Raw genomic sequence first — 13,563 nt, 5'->3', positions numbered from 1 at the left:
CTAGTGGGACCATGACCTAATTGCTAGAAATAATTTTCAGCAAATGTGTTTAGCACAATTTTGAAAGACGTTTTATGCGTACCTCCGAATTTAAACACGCATTTTTGCCAATATATGGAGGGTAAACGGAAGTCACCACAAGCGATAATTGTATGAGTCGGGTATGTGTCTGAAATTAGGTTTGCTATGAGCCCTTCAGCAATTGTATCATCTGAGTAGGGGGGGGGGGGGGCGGCGTGTTGGTAAAAGGATCCAATTGTTATTTTATTCCGGTTGCCACGAATGACCTCTGGCCATAATAACTCACATGAACTATCTACTTCAATTTCGCTACACGATTAACTACTTCTAATAGCAGCAAAAACGCCACCGTCAACTGTTTTTAGCCTACTTTTTCTTAACACCGTTAGGTCCTTCTCAAAAATTTCGGCTGAACTAATCTCCGACTTTAGTCAGCTTTCATGCCTATAACATTTTGAGCATCAGTCCTTTCTATTAGCGCTTGGAGCTCAGATACTTTCCCAACTGAGTTACGACAAATTAAAACTATTATACCTATGGTTCCTAGATCTATGTTCTTCCTGTGTTCGAGTTGCACGCTTTGAGTGTGAAGCCCTTTTTGTGTTTCCCCGAGACCCCCTACCGTAAAAAAACCATCCAGTCCCTGCTACTTGTGCAGCCGGCTCCTGAACACCTGGCCTGTTTAGCGGAACCCGAAACACCACCACCCAATGGCGCTAGTGAAGTAATCTGCAGCCTAAACGGTTGAAGGATCGTTTGAGCCTCTGATTCAGACCCTCCAGTCGGCTCTGCAACCAGAAGTCCACAATCGATCCTGTCGACTATGCTGCAAATGGTATGCTCTGCTTTCATTCCACAAGCGAGACTGGCAGATTTTACCACTTCTGATACCCGCTCAAAACCAGAGAGAATCTTTTCTGAACCAAAGGGACACACGTCATTGGTACTGACATGAGCCACCACCTGCAAGTGGCTGCACCCTGTGCTCTTCATGTCATTCACAAGGACACATTCCTCATCTGAATGACTCCACCCGGTATGCAAACGGAGTGCACAATGGCTTTCTTCCTCTCCTCGGTAGCTGTGTCCCTGAAGGTCCCCGGACGCGCCTAACATTGGAGCTCCCAGCTACCAATAATTGCGCCCGCTGTGAGTGCCCAGATCCTGCAGGCTGAGAGGTTTCCTCTGAAACAGGACAAGTGACTGCATCTGGCTGAGGGACATCGTCATCCACAGACAACACCTGGAATCTTTTCGTCAGACTAACCGTGTACCCATCGTTCGGCCCCCTGGGAAGTCCGTCGCCGCGTGCCACGCCCCAAGGCCACCTCCCACTCGACCACAGGTGAAGGGTAAACCTCGATGCGAGCAGTAGCTGTGCTGGCCTCAGGTACGGACCGATCGGCAGACTCGGGTGTCGTGCTGGACGTCCGCTGGATCCCCACAGCCGGTCCACAACGGTGACGCCCATCCACTGCAGTCTCAAGCTGTGTAGCCGAAGCCAACACAGCCTGGAGCTGAGAGTGAAGTGTCACCAACTCAGCTCGCATCCTCACATAGAGATCAGAGTTCCTATCCATAGTAAAGACGGTGGAAAACTACACTGCACAGAACACAGACGAAAAAACGACTATCGAGACACACAACAGAACTCTACTGTAGACACTGACGAAAACGCAAGGATTGTTTAGTAAATTAGATTAACACGCAGACATTCAAAAACTAAAGTACCAAAGCACACAAGTGAGAGCAGATAATTCGCTCCTGGTGAGAAAATTCTAAGGTGTCACAAAATTGGTTTACTTTCCGACACAAACGAAAACATGAGAACAGTGTATTAAATATTTAATTAACTATCATAAGTCCAGAAACTAAACTGCCAAAGCACAAAGATGAAACTACATAATTCGCTCCTGGTTAGGAACTCGTAAAATGTCACAAAAACCGTTACTTCCCTGTTGCTGCTCTGTCTTGGCAAGTGGCTGCTGGCTGACAATTAGATAGATTTTATTTGCGTTTTTGCATGTAAATTGTACTTGCATCAAAAGTAACTGCTTTGGTTACATAAAAGCGCGGAAGGAATACGAGCAGCTAATTTTTGTTACTTATAAAATGCAATTTATATTCTGTAAGGATATAAAATACACAATGGACTGATTCTGAAAGACGTGTGAAACAAACAAAAAAAAAAAAAACAAAGACAAGTCGTCGGCTCTCAGTTTCTCTTCCACACATTCATTTATGTTTTTTTCCGCACCAATGCTACTAATACTACCGGTAATGCTACCATTCAGTATGTCGTACCAAAAGTACCGAACGATAGTTTTGGTAGAGTGCAGCTCTGGTTACATGTAAACGTCAACGCACTAATCGTGTTTCTTATAAGGGAAAGTCCCCATCGCACCTCCCTCAGATTTAGTGGTTAGAGAGCTATGGGACAGCCCATCAAAAACAGGAAAGCGGTGTACCGAACTATGCAAAAAAGCAAAACGGTCCAATATAGACAACCCAAAACAGCAAGGGCATCGAGGTGAAGCGGTTACAATGTTGAACTACAAAACGAGCAAGCCGTGTGCAAATCTCCCCCTTGGCAACTTTATTTTTTTTTTTCTTCGCTGTATTCAAATTTGTGTCAGTGTTGTGGTATATCGTTCGTTTGCAACAACGAGGTTTAAGAAAGGGACCTATAATGACGGTTGATTCTGCACAACTACTCCGTTAGCAGTTGAAAGGAAGTGGCTATCGAATGGGAACCACAAAAGATTGACGACAAGGCCACAAGTCAATCGAATCCTCTACTGGAAAACACGTCTGGTGTGTCATACACTGCATTAGTGACAGTACGTGTGTCATATGACGGGAATCTCTTACCGACGTACGTAATTTCTACGACTGGTAAGTGAGATATGCCTCCTTGCCCGATTTAGGTATTCGTATGAATGTGAATTTGATCACTCCCAAGGAAATGATGAAAACATAATAGTTTGTCACGTAAGCTGCAATAAATGAACACGACTGTTTCACAATCACAAAGTTTCTCTGTGTTCTGTCAAAATATGTTTTTTAACGTGTTTGGAGTTGCGTTCCGATAAGGAAGTTTTGACTTTCGATATTCTATGTTGTAACATAGTTCACACCTGTTTACTTTTTTTTTTCATTTCTGTGAGAAGTCTATGTGGTATATCTCTAGCTCTCATTGTTCATCACGTTTACTTGCGACGGTAACGTATTCTTACCACATGACTCATATTCTATACCGTAACTAATGTGTAGTATGACAACTGCCAAGACTACAGAAACAGAACATACACATCAAAGACCGGACGAAAGGTTCATAATGTTCTGAAAATAAATGCCACGAAGGAGTTTTGAACACGGCTAGGCCGCTTGAAAGTCCAACACCGTAACTACTTTTTTCTTTTATTATCAGAATGACTTGGTACTATCATGACACTTCAGTAGACCATAGTCAAATCATATGTAATATAAACTGCAAATGTGAGAAAAAATTAATTATGGTAACAGAATAATAAATAAATGGAGAAAGGAAAAAAATCCAAAAATCCGAGAACTAGCAGACAATCCACCACCAAACTCACATGATATGTATCAACAATTACTTTTATACGGTTTTTCGTAATTTTTTATTTTTTATTTTATGTTTTTAATAGTTTGTAATAGAATCTAAAAGTAGAAGGAAAACTAAACCAGATTATATTCGAAATAGCAAACTAAGAAAAATTCCAATTTGATTGCGAGGATTGTAGACGCTCATGTGAATCTATATTTCATCTATACACATTTTACCATAGAACTGGAGCGATGCTGGCTCAAAACACAAAATAAAACGAACAGGGAAACGAGGAAAGGACAAGCCGAAGCAAATCAGATGGGAACATACATAACAAAGAACAACACTTATCATCAGAAAAATTGAATTAACCAACACCTTGCCGACGGAAAACAAGATTCATCATGTTGGCGAAGAGATCTCGATTTCGAGGCATTCGCAAGCATGTCCAATAGGCAGTAATCATGTACTGCATGAAGTTCGCGTGAACTTTCCCCGCCGCCTGCGGTGGCCGTGCGGTTCTAGGCACTTCAGTCCGGAACCGCGTGACTGCTACGGTCGCAGGTTCGAATCCTGCCTCGGGCATGGATGTGTGTGATGTCCTTAGGTTGGTTAGGTTTAAGTAGTTCTAAGTTCTAGGGGACTGATGACTTCAGATGTTTAGTCCCATAGTGCTCAGAGCCAATTCCCTGAACTTTCCCCTCCCCTTCTACAACATAATGAACGAAGTGTCCCAGCAACCACATAACGGTATGGGTTTTCGACGGTCGAAAGAGAAAAAGAATCTGGGCGCAATATGATGTCAGTAGTGTACGCAGTCTCAGAAGATCGAATAAGGAAGGCCAACTGTGTCCTGATCCAAGACCAATCTGCCATATGACCTCCACAGGTAAAGCGATGTCGTATCGTATCTAGTGACGTCCAACAACTACATAAATCCGTGTCACTAAGCCCAATACGGAAAAGTCGCTCGATCCTTGGAATCAAGTTACTTACTGCCTTACATCACGAGGACGCCACGAGCATGGGCAAATTCGGAAGACTGATATTGAACCGAACTGTCGTGCAGGTTGTTTGCGCGAATCTCTTTCAACGAGGTTCGGGCAAGGGACTGGTTCCCTACGAGTCTTTAGGAGTTTCATTGTGAGAATAGGTCTCCATAAGATGTCAGCTGCTAATGTATATGATCCCACTTATGACACCAATGTTAATGTATAGGAGCAGGGGGAAGGGGGGAGAAGGTTGTTACGTATGCCTCATGATGACAGTTGCAGGAGGTCGAGCGGTCGGGATTTGAGAGTGGGCATCCAGGGCTGCCGTTAAATGACAAAACCGGAAATTAGGTACAATAAAGAGGATATATTTCAATGTACGGTGTACAAGGGGCGCGCCTAGGGTCGATAGTTACCCGGTTTAGGCCAGTCTAGGAGGTCGGACAATTAATTGAAATGCGCAGCGGAAGGGGAAGCTGTTCATGTTATCTTAAGTTGGTGGCCGGTCGTGAAAAGCGGAACCAGAGGCTCTGCCTTCCGAAAATACGTCTGTTCTGCTCGAGGTCTCGATTACAAGAGAGAGAGGCAACTGTGTTCCTCACCACAGAACATTCCAGCGTCCACACACGTGACCTGTATCTCATGCAAGCTATTGGCTAAAACCAATGGCGTGAATTCGCTAGCAGTTTCAGCAGAGGACTCAGGGCGTCTCTTGTCAGCAGCTTTAACTGGACAGAACTGCCTCGGTTTTGCAGGACAGGCGACTTGTGTCACGTAGGTGCAGCGTAAGATACTCTGGGAGAAAACTTCTAAAGATTTCACTGGGACTTTGAAATAAAATTTTTTTAAACCAATTCCCTAAAATATTCCTTGACTGGCTGCCACCATGTACATTACTTCCCCCTTCCAGAGAATTGGTGACAAATATTGTTTACAAAACGGCATCAGTCACTCCCGGAAAGACAGTTTGCCCTAATAGGTGCTTAATACTATGGGAGGGGTCTATTAGAATATTTCAATTAGTTTATGTAAGTGGGAGGTGACTTACATGCAGTCAAGTTTAGCAAATTTCATGAGTTAAGAAACTAATAAAATATTAAGTATTCAAATTACAATACATTATCTCCTGTAATAGTTGAAATCATCACTGTCCATATAATCAGATCTTAAAACATACGATGTTAAAATCGTACCAGAAAGCTTCACAAAAGAGGAATAAACTATTTTGGTTTCTGTTAGGGTCAGGAAAAAAATATGTTTTAATCTGCTGTTGCTGTACAAACTCGTTGTCATAGGGAGTAGATGGTGGCCGAACTGAATCAGCACCGATCTTTTAATAATTTACAGGCGTTGTTTGTATTATTTGGCAAATATTAATCTCATTGCTAGATAGTGGAACTAATACCAAAAATAAAATGCATCAACAACATGACAGAATACTCAGTTCTAGGATAATCAAAGTACTGGGTAAAAACATAATAAGTCAGCTTAATGCAATCGTTAACATCTGCCTTGGGTAACAACCGGGTGAAGTACATTTAAAAAGAGTGATAACAAACCTAAAATTGTACTATATCCTCCACATATTAGTTATGGGTAATAGATGCACAAAGTTTCACAGGCTACAAAATATTAACACATTTCAGTGGAATGGAGGATGCAGTTAGCAAGCTGAAGGGATGATGTTCCGTAAATCACATGAAAATTTTTAACCACATTAACTCATGATAAATACAAGCTACAAAAGTTTTCTTGTAAAATACTGGAATTACGGATGAATTCAGGTGATAAAAAAGGCTACACATCAAAACCCATGAATATCTAATACCAAAATGCTACCCTCTCACATTTAAGTACCTTAAATCACTTCATATAACAATCGTCCTTCAAAACATGGCATACTGGAATACTCAGGAACACAAAGTAAGAGAAAACGATAGTGAAATATTACATCTATGTCAAAATCTCTCAGTAGTTTGAGTTGGAAAAATTGTAGGATAAAGTAAGCAGAGCATCGGATGTGCTGTTACTACCTCAAATTGGACACATCATTCGAAATGGGCGATACAGCCAAATAGTAGTGAAAATCTCCGAAAAGCACAAGATAAGACACACCTATTCATTTAAAAACCATTTTAAATTACTTAACAAACTGTTCTCTAAAACTACAATTACAACAAGAAATTCTGAAGGACACGACCAAAACAACACTTTTTGGGCTATCAATTGACAGTGACTGTCATATGGTATAAAATAAGCTTGTAAAACAAAGTTGTAGACATGGACACACACAGGAAAAACTCTACGAAAGATCATTAAAATGCGTGTCCATGGTGACAAAATAGCTAACATTATCCTCGTCCTATTCATAAAACTTCACATAAGAAAGGGAAAGAAAGCATTGAGTTTATAATCAGTTCGTTAAATACGAAAAGGTTCACATCTAGAATGTGTTTCTGTACTACAGAAGCGCAAGAATTGTTTGTAAACAGACTTCTGACTGACAGGAGAAGAGCACATGGCTTGTCCGGCGGGGAAAGAGAGATATGCGCGTGTCGTCGACAAACTGAAATGGCCGTTCTCTCTAGCAGGTTAATGGAGGAGGTATTATCTGTGACGTAACGCACGTCTTGCGGGAGGGGAAAGAGCGGAGAGGTATGCGCAAAGGATGAGGAATGACGAGAGGGGGGAAAGGAGGCAATATGTCTGAGTAGCATTGGATACCAACCAGGGTGCAGACGAAGGCGATCCTCGTTGTGATGTGTCAATGATGCGTAGATGAAAGAGATAGGTAGGCGATCAATTTATGAAAGAAAAAACTGAAAGAATAACCCGATAAGCTGGGAACTCTGCGGGCAGTAACCACACCGTGCAAGGCACATGGTCCTGGAGGAGGAAGGTACAAAGTAATGGTTGAGGTTGGAACGAATAGACGACCTACTCAGAGCAATGGTAGTAACCCAGTGCCGTGCATGGGCGAGGGAGGAACTGTGCTCTGTCTCCATAAGGGCGATTTTGTCTCGTGGGGGTTAACTACTACAAAATTCCCAAAATCCATGAAGTAACAGGGTGGGCTACGAAAAAAGGGCGGCGCGAACTACTGCGACATTGTGTTATAAAACTCTTATTCATTAGGGTGCTAACTACATTTCCAACAAGATAACGCATTGCTGCACTTCGGTGATGACGTCACGTCATGGGTGCTAATCATCAACAATCTAGTGCTTATTTCAGCGGGTGCTTCAGTATTATTACGTTATGGGTGTATTTGTTTGAATAAACAAATGAGTGTCTCTCACTTCCTAAACACACGGTGGAGCACTGTATCCAAATGGTAGCAGCGCCGATTTCCGTGCTCACTCATAACATCTTCACTTCATCATTAAATTACTTCGTAAAAAGTAGGGTGAACAATAACGAAACTTGTGTTCGGCTGGGTGAGCTCTCAAATGTGAAAAACGCACATGGGGTGCGAACTACAATTCTTCACTTATTGGGTGAAACTTCTTTGGTTTCATCCTATCACAAAATCTATTTCGCTTACCGCTCTGCAGCGAGAGGGTAGCGCACGTCTTCTCAACTTCAGGGGCGCATTCGACTCTTCTCTATTGAGTATCCTAGATACCTCGGGCGTTTCACTTTCTTCTAAACATACCAGTCCGGCTCTGGGCACGAACAAGGCGCATAATGGGATAGCGGAATCGCTAACTCACAAAACTATGTAATACGACTCAAGGGGAATCTTACATAATTGGAGTGTTGATGTAGTGAAACATATATTGAATCCAGGGTAGTGGTGGGTACGTAATGGTGCAACCATTTAAGAATTTGGAATAGGAGCAGGTGGTCGGTTCTTAAGATGCGTCAGACTAGACGGAAGACGGTATGGTGGTACTGTACTCCGGAGGAGGCTCGGAAATGCAGAGCGACACCAAACTAAATGGCAGTGCACGGGAAGATACCCCACAATGGCCAGCTTGGTTATTGTGATGCTTTTCCGTTTCGCGTTCCATCAGCTGGAGGTCGCTTGCTTCCAATCTCCCCTCGGAGTTATAGTCTGGTCAGCAGCATGAGAATGAGAAACTCGCAATCATTTTTTAATCTTAGGCAGCTTGAAAGAAAACAGGGAAATAAATGCTTCTAAAACGACAGTAGACTTAGTTCATCCGCGGAGTAGTGGAGCATTAGTTCCATAACTTAGATGAATATCCGAAGTATCACGATCTATTGAACAATAAAAGGCAAATAGAATAGACACCGCAAGGAGGGGCTACATATTCTAGATTTGACGACAAAACGAAACGTTCAACGATGTATGCTTGTAGCATTGTAGAAGAACTTTAGCAGAGTAAACTTGATGCATTCTTTGGAAAGGCGAAACAAAATCATTGTCAACAAAGGACATCATAAAGTGAAATACAGTACAATATAAAAATTCTGCAAGAAAGCTGAATAATGCAAATAGCTTAACACCATCAAATCACAAATACTTATACTGTGATTGGGAGAGGGCACCTTTAAACACCTCAAAATCTTCAGAAATATCTAAACTTTTCACATAATACAAAGAGGTACGGACTTGGGCCATCTTTCTCCTAAAACTATGAAAGCTTACTTACCACCACTTAATATTTATACTGCATATACTACTCTCAGGGCAACGGCCTTGGCGCAGTGGATACACCGGTTCCCGTCAGATCACCAAAGTTAAGCGCTGTTGGGCGTGGTCGGCACTTGGATGGGTGACCATCTGGGCCGCCATGCGCTGTTGTCACTTTTTGGGGTGCACTCAGTCTCGTGATGCCAATTGAGGAACTACTCGACCGAACAGTAGCGGCTTCGGTCAAAGAAAACCATCATCATGACCGGGAGAGCGGTGTGCTGACCACACACCCCTCCTATCCGCATCCTCAGCTGAGGTTGACGCGACCGTTGGATGGTCCCGATAGGCCACTTGTGGCCTGAAGACGGAGTGCTTATATAACACTCTCAGTATACTGTCACTCAAAAAAACATGCAATAAATGACTTATAAATGAAATGAAAATTAGACTTAATTTATGACAGACCGGACAAAGAATAGGGAGAGAAGTGGTAGAGTTTGGGGGCGTGACTGGCTTATCGCAAGGCGACAGCTGTGCCAGTCCACGTGTCTGTGCCATGCGGTCTCTTCTTATAGTAAGCGTTCACTGGGAACGTACTTCGCAATTTAGTTGACCATGAAAAAACATTGTCTCAACTGGAAACTCACTGCATGGTAATGCGAATCATGGTTAACGGTTCTGTACTGACCTCTTAGGTGGCAGCATAAAACAGACCATTTAACGTCACTTAAAACAACTCACACACGACCTCGTGCCTGCTCACAAATAGCCTCAATAAAAGAATGTATTACATATCTTTATATCAACCAAAACATGGCTGCCCTCTGGAGGATAACAGCTGGAAGTCATCTCTCCTCACTTATCAACTTACAGGAGTAGAACAGATCAATTCTCTTTCATCATTATAACTCTTATTATGGTATATCACGTAATACATTGTGGCTTCGTGCACTGAGTTAACCAATTAAGGAACTACCACTTGCAAAATACAGAAGGCATGGACAGAAAAAGAATAAATGGTCGGGAAAGAGGATGCAGAGAGAAGAGAAAGAAAAGAAAGAAGGTAGAAAAAGTTCATTCGTTCCGTTCCGCAATCCTGCATGTCATACAACGTCCTATCGGTTTCGGCAGCCCAAGTGCTAATCATGTAATTACGACTGTGTATGCGCTTGGTACCTACAGTCGCCTAGTACCAGTAGTAAACAACGGACATCACCAGGAGCATCAGAATCCAATGGTTTATTGCTTTTCTTACAAGGCCTAAACGCTGATTTCGCGTCTGTGCCTGGTCTTGCAATAAAAAAAAACTCCCATCAAGATAAAAAGACTTAGTGCGCCGACGATTTCGGAAACCTTGCAGACGTGGTATGATGGCACAGGGCGTTACAGAGCCTTTAGAGCGCTCGCGTCGTGGAGCAAGGAGAAGGAACCTACTTTTATCATAGGGCGGAGAAATGATGCTTATAGGAAAGGTGAAAGAAAAAAGAGTTGATTGTGACACAAAAACGAAACGAAAGAAAATGCCACGAATGGCTGAGACACTCTGTGGTTGCCAAACACATTGCGCAGGCTGCACATCCCTGGAGATTAACTGAAAACTCTCAAAAAAAAAAAAAGACTTAAAAACTTATCAGAAGAACTAGGCATGACATACCTTGACGACAACACAGTTTAATAAAAAAAGGATAAGAAAATTATGGCAGTACACATGTTCAATGAAAGTGTACTTTTAAACTAACATCGAGCTAACATACATCTGAGCGGCTTATCTAGGAATTCAGGATACCTCATAGTAATTAGAATTACAAAAATTTTACGTTCAAATCGTTCTCGTAAATAAAGTCACTGTGTAAGATACAAAATCTATACTATTATTTACTGATCTCTGAGTCCTTCTCCGGATAAATGACTGCAAGGTCTCAGCTGATATCAACACTCACAGTACAGAAAAGACGGTGGCGGTAGTGGTGTGGCAGCTGAGGGCCGTATGCATGCGGTACTCGTGTAGCAGCGGCGTGGGTGGAGGGGCTCTGAAAGTACAAGCCCCGGGCGTCGATGCCAGGACCCAAACGCAGATGGCAGTGGGGAGCTGACCAGTGGCGAACGTGGGGCGGCAGACGGGCGGTGGTAGGTGGGCGGCGGCGGCGGCGGCGGCGGCAGGGAAGCCGCGCCGACCGTCAACAGCACCCACGTGCGCTCAGCGAGCCACGGCACCAGTTAGGACGCATCGCGCGTTTTCCTTTCGCGCCTTGCTACCAGTTCAGAAGTAGCGGTAAGTGACTGAGAAGATGGACCGACTGCGACTGTCAAATTCGGCCGGAGAGCAAGCCATGCACACATACGCTGTGGAGCACATCTCGGTGGACTCAGTGGGCACGTATAGAAATGGCACACTGCGAGAGACAGGCAGTTGACTTTGTCCCGGGCGCTGGTATGTGCGGATGCAGCATCCGACTTGGCGTCGCAGCCAGCGCGCTGCAGCACCCAGGCTCAGCTCATAGCGGAATAACAGTTGCGAATATTGACCGACCACGTCAAACATGAAGCAAAAGTAAACGGCCACACTATGGACTGAACGGTGGGAACGAATCGCGATTCTGACACCAATGTTAATGTATATGTTCGCGTTTATAACACCAATGTTAATGTATAGGAGCAGGGGGAAGGGGGGAGAAGGTTGTTACCTATGCCTCATAATGACAGTTGCAGGAGGTCGAGCGGTCAGGATTTGAGAGTGGCATCCAGGACTGCTGTTAAATGACAAAACCGGAAATTAGGTACAAAAAAGAGGATATATTTTGAATGTATGGTATACAAGGGGCGCGCCTAGGGTCGGAAGTTACCAGATTTAGGTCGGTCTAGGAGGTCGAGCAGTTAATTGAAATGGGCAACCGAAGGGGAAGTGGTTCATGTTAATTTACGTTGGTGGCTGGTCGTGAAAAGCAGAGCCAGAGGCTGTGCCTTCCGAAAATACGTCTGTTCTGCTCGAGGTCTCGATTACAAGAGAGAGAGGCAACTGTGTTCCTCACCACAGAACACTCCAGCGTCCACGCACGTGACCTGTATCCCACGTACGTTATTGGCTAAAACCAATGGCGTGAATTCACTAGCAGTTTAAGCAGAGGACTCAGGGCGTCTCTTGTCAGCAGCTTTGGTTCAAATGGCTCTGAGCACTATGGGAATTAATATCTGAGGTCATCAGTCCCCTATAACTTAGAACTACTTAAATCTAACTAACCTAAGGACATCACACACATCCATGCCGGAGGCAGGATTCGAACCTGCGACCGTAGCGGTCGGACGGTTCCAGGCTGAAGCGCCTAGAACCACTCGGCCACACCGGCCGGCGTCAGCAGCTTTAACTGGTCAGAACTGCCTCGGTTTTGCAAGACAGGCGACTTGTGTCACGTAGGTACAGCGTAAGATACTCTGGGAGAAAACTTGTAAAGATTTCACTGGGCTTTTGAAATAAAATTTTTTAAACCAATTCCCTAAAATATTCCTTGACTGGCTGCCACCATGTACACAGCCTCTAAATAGCTCACCGCAAAATAGAAGGCACGAGTGTGTTTTCACTTATAATTTATGCGACCAACATCGATATGGGGTTCAAGACTAGTAGGACGGACACAGAGAAATAAATGAGACGTGAATGTGTGAGTTCCTTGAGTCATCGTCATAACAGTACGACACACATATAGCATCTGCGTCTTCCTTCGTATATCAGTCAGGTCCAGCCCTCCAAAGGGAGGAGGCTTTGCGATCACCTCATACCATAAGCGAAATACGTGTCTTTTTCCATAAGAAACGACCAGACAATTGTTGTAGTTTCTTCGCCGTCATAGAGGGAAGCGGATAAACTTGGGCCACGTAATAAGCTTTGCATAAGACATATGTATCCAGTATTCGGACTTGCTCGAGCAGAGAAAGAGAACGCCATTCATGCTCTAGTATTGCTCCCAGATTTTTTTTCCCGTAACGGACTTCCAGTTGAGCATCGCCCCTGTCAGCTGGGCTCCAGAGAAAACACAAACAAAGTCACTGACAGTGGGCTTCCTTGAGGCTCTCCCCTATGGATAATCATTGGGGGCGACAGTTGATCATTAACAACCACCGAAGCCGAAATACCCGTAAACAGATTTGATAGCACTCGCCGTGTGTCAACAGTGAAACCAACTGCCTCCAGTATCCTAAGCAGAAAGTGTTGATTAACACGATCAAATGCCTTATCGAAGTCTAGAAAAGCAAGTGCACAAGTAACGGACGTTACAGCAGCAACCGAAAGCACGTCACGATACTCGACTATAGGGGTAAGAGTGGTACGACCAGGAATGAAGCTCTGATGTTTGGCAACAATCGTCTCAATCAGAGCCGAC

At 43.8% G+C, this 13,563-nt stretch overlaps 1 non-coding gene and 1 pseudogene across 1 annotated transcript; one reads left to right on the top strand and one right to left on the bottom strand.

Annotated features, from left to right (window-relative positions):
- Positions 1–9,240: 9,240 nt before the first annotated feature.
- LOC124557120 lies at positions 9,241–9,358 on the top strand (annotated as a pseudogene).
- A 3,089-nt stretch (positions 9,359–12,447) lies between these two features.
- Trnas-gga lies at positions 12,448–12,531 on the bottom strand. The gene is given in 2 exon segments: positions 12,448–12,482; positions 12,492–12,531. It is a non-coding gene; the product is annotated as a tRNA-Ser (tRNA).
- Between the last annotated feature and the right edge of the window lie 1,032 nt (positions 12,532–13,563).

Source organism: Schistocerca americana, chromosome X, assembly GCF_021461395.2.
Source record: "Schistocerca americana isolate TAMUIC-IGC-003095 chromosome X, iqSchAmer2.1, whole genome shotgun sequence".
Taxonomy (NCBI): domain Eukaryota; kingdom Metazoa; phylum Arthropoda; class Insecta; order Orthoptera; family Acrididae; genus Schistocerca; species Schistocerca americana.
This window is presented reverse-complemented; position numbering and strand designations above follow the sequence as displayed.